The 3,799-nt window shown below is 41.0% G+C and overlaps 1 non-coding gene across 1 annotated transcript; it reads left to right on the top strand.

Annotated features, from left to right (window-relative positions):
- Positions 1–772: 772 nt before the first annotated feature.
- Positions 773–879, top strand: LOC122708439. The gene has a single exon (XR_006345211.1). It is a non-coding gene; the product is annotated as a U6 spliceosomal RNA (small nuclear RNA).
- Positions 880–3,799: the final 2,920 nt, after the last annotated feature.

The following is a 3,799-nucleotide window of genomic DNA, read 5'->3' as shown; positions in this document are numbered from 1 at the left end:
GAGAAAAGTCAGAATGGTGTTATATCGAAATGAATGTGTGTTAACTTGTGGAATAAAAAAAGAAAAAGGATGTTTTAGAAATCAGTAATCCTGAATAGCTGATAGACTACTTTTTACCTTTGTCATAAAGTGAATCTTAGGCCTGACACAGATTTGTAAGCCGGCTGCCTGTTATGCAATGAGCTGGGGGTGCCTGCTGAGTTGTTCCTGTTCAGTCAAGTCACTGCAGGGCCTGGATGGGAAACCCCACCGCCCTCCCCCCCCCCCCCCCCCCCCCCGTTGATGTGTAAGACCTGTTGAGAGTTTTCTTTGTTCATTGAAATTTTGGCCTTGCTCAAAATAAGGGGCCTGAAAAGAGCCTTGCTTGGTTATGAGTCTCCCCTACAACTTCGGCTTAGGGGTTTTGTGACCTTGGGGAGATGACTTAGCCTCATAGAGGCTGGACTTCCTTATCTATAAAGCGGGGACAACAAGAAGGTCAACCTAAGGGGTTGATGGGACAGCTCAGTGTACTAACACATGCGGGGGGTTTGGCTTGGCACCAGGCACAGAGCTGGGACCCCAGCTTTGCTTTACAGGTGAAGAAGTTGCCAGCAGAGAGAGGGTGAGTAAATCGCCCGATCTCACCATGCTAGGCCAAGAGTAGAGCTGGAAGGGCATCCTTCACTGCTCCCTTCAGCTGGTGGGGGATGCACGCCTCAGGTGTCAGGATCAGCAGCTTTCCTGGGAGGGAAAGGATGTCTTGCAGTCAAAGGATAAAAGCACAAGGGAAGTGCTCGCTTCGGCAGCACATATACTAAAATTGGAACGATACAGAGAAGATTAGCATGGCCCCTGTGCAAGGATGACACACAAATTCGTGAAGCATTCCATATTTTTATTAAAAAAAAAAAAAAAAGCACAAGGGAATAAGCAGAATTGTGTAGAATTAAAGCAAATTCAGACTCTGGTGTGCAGAAGTCCTTCCCAGGCTTTATGCTGCCTTGTAGCAGTATGACTCAGGAGAGGCTGGTGGCCTTGACAAAGAACCCTCTATCTTGGTACTGGAACACCACAAACCTGTCTATCTCCAGCAGGCAACACCTCACAGGTGCTCCTGCTGGATCCCCCTCCTGGCATCTCACCTTCAGGAATGACACAGGAGTCTGGGCTCTGCCATTGCAAGGCGTAACCATTAGGAGTCCCTCTCTCCCTTCTGGAGAGAGAATGGAGATCACGTGGACAATCTACGACTGGGCATGAAAGTGATGGGAGCATGGCGGCTCACACCGCCTGGCCAGAACATATCATGTGGTCACTCCAGAAGCAGCAGGGGCTAGCTTAAGTGGTATCACCTTTCCCTCTGCAAGGAAAGTGAAGGAGTTTGGAGAACTCGTAGAAATGTTTTAAAGTCTACTTTGTTTGATATGAGTATTGCTACCATAGCTTTTTTCCATTTCCGTTTTCGTGATACATCTTTTACTATCCTCTTACTTTCAATTTCTGTGTGTCTTTACCTCTGAAGTGGGTCTCTTGCAAGCAGCATATAGATGGGTCTTTAAAAAAAAAGTTCAACCAGCCACCTTATATCTTGATTGAACCATTTAGTCCATTGACATTTAAAATAATTATTGTTAGGCATGTACTTCCTGTTATTTTGTTACTTGCTTTCTGGTTGTGTTTGTTGTTCTTTTCTCTTCTTCTTTCAGCTTCTTCCCTTGTGATTTAATGATTTTATTTAGTGGTATACTTATTTTCCTCTCTCTCTAATTTTTGGGTATTTTGTGGATTTTTGCTTTGTGGGTATCATGGGGTTTATATATGAGGACCTATAGCTGTATCTATTTGTTTTAAATTAATAATCATTTAAGTTTAAAATAATTCTAAAATATCTACTTCTCTTTTCCATGTTTTGTGCTTTTGATATCATATTTTATATCTTCATGTCTATCCCTTGACTGTTTATTGTAGTTATGGTTGATTTTACAATTCTTGTCTTTTAATCTTCATATGGGTTTATTCAAGTTGTTAATCCTCAGCCTTTACTATATATTTGCCTTTACTAGTTCGATTTTTCCTTTCCTATAAATTCTTACTCTTGTTATAGCCTTTTCTTTTTCACTTAGAGAAGAGCCTTTAACATTGCTTGTATGGTTGGTTTAGTATTGATGAACTCTTCTAGATTTTGCTTGTCTGAGTTCTCTTTCCTTCAATTCTGACTCATAACTTTGTTGGTTAGAATATGTTAAGTTATAAGTTTTTCTCTTTCAGCACTTTAAATGTGTCATGCCATTCCCTTTTATCTGTAAAATTTCTGCAGAGAAATCAGCTGATAGCCTCTTGGGAATTCTCTTGTATATGAGTCTTTGGTTTTCTTCTACTGCCTTTAGAATTTTCTCTTTATCCTTAACTTTTGCCATTTTAATTATGCTATGTCTCGGTGTGGGTCTGTTTGGATTCATCTTGTTTCAAATCCTCGGTGTTTTCTGTACATTATCCTTCTAGGTTTGGGAAATGTTCAGCCATAATTTTAACACATGTATTTTCAATCCCATTCTCTCTCTTTTCTTTATGGGACACCTATAATTCAAGTGTTGGCATGCTTAATATTATCCCAAAGATTCCTTAAACTTTTAATTTTTTAAAAAATTTGACCATGCCACATGGCCTATGGGATCTTAGTTCCCCAACTAGGGATTGAATCCACACCCTTGCCAGTGAAAGCACAGAGTCCTAACCACTGGGCCACCAGGGAATTCCCTTAAATTTATTTTTATTTTTGCTGTTCTGATTGCATGTTTTCTAGTATTCTATCTTCCAGGTTACTTATGCCTTCTTTTGTATTACCTAGTGTTCTGTTCATTTCCTTGTGGATGTTTTTCACTTTGGTTATTGTATTCTTCAGTTCCAACTGGTTCTTTTTAAATTTTCGAGTTTCTCATTAAAATCCTCACTGTGCTCATCTATTATTTTCCCTAATTTAGTTAGAATTCTTATTACTAATGTTTTGGGTTGTTTATCTAATAAATTATTTGCTTCTGTTTCATTAGTTGTTTTTTCAGGAGTTTCCTTCTGCTCTCTCAATTGAGACAAATTCTTCCATCTCTGCATTTTCCTTCTGTTTCTGTCTCTAAGGAATCAGGTAAAACAGTTACCTACAGTGGTCTTGAAACAGTGTTTTTATGTTGGAATGTCCCTATAAAATCTGTGTAGTCCTTGTGGCTTTGGTGAGACAGTTAGATTTGACGTGAACACAAGTCACATTTTTCCTCATGATACACTGGCCACTACCCACTAGATGGGAGGTGGGGCTGGAGAAGGAGGTGGGGATTCCCTTCTGCTCAGTGCCTGTAACTGCCCTACTAGGGGTGGGGTCAGTTCCCAAGTTTGTGCAACAGAAGCTGGAGGGTTAGGTCCAAGCTGGCTTAGGTCCCCTTAAGTGTGTGCCTTTCCCCTTTCTGGTGCTGGCGTCCTCTGCCCCAGTGGGGAGCAGTGCTGGAAGGGCTGGTGTGGGTTCAGCAAGGTTGGGGCACAAAGTATGGTGGTCTGGCCATTATCAGAGATCTGACCAATCTCTGAAGGGCCTCCTGAACAGTTGCCAGTAGTGGCTATTCCCTCCCTGCTCAGATGATGCTTATCGTTTGAGCCACCACAAGAATCTCTGCTTTTGGCACTGGAGGAAACCTGTATAGCTATTACATGATGAGACCAATAATATTATAGACATAACATTGAGCAAAAGAAGCTAATAACAAAAAGTACATACTGTATTAAAAAAAAAGTATGACTGTTTGATTCCATTAAGTTCAATAAGGGAAAA

The sequence above is a fragment of the Cervus elaphus genome, chromosome 14, assembly GCF_910594005.1.
Source record: "Cervus elaphus chromosome 14, mCerEla1.1, whole genome shotgun sequence".
NCBI classification, from domain to species: Eukaryota; Metazoa; Chordata; class Mammalia; order Artiodactyla; family Cervidae; genus Cervus; species Cervus elaphus.
The sequence above is the reverse complement of the archived record's forward strand: the minus strand, read 5'-3'. Positions and strand labels throughout refer to the sequence as shown.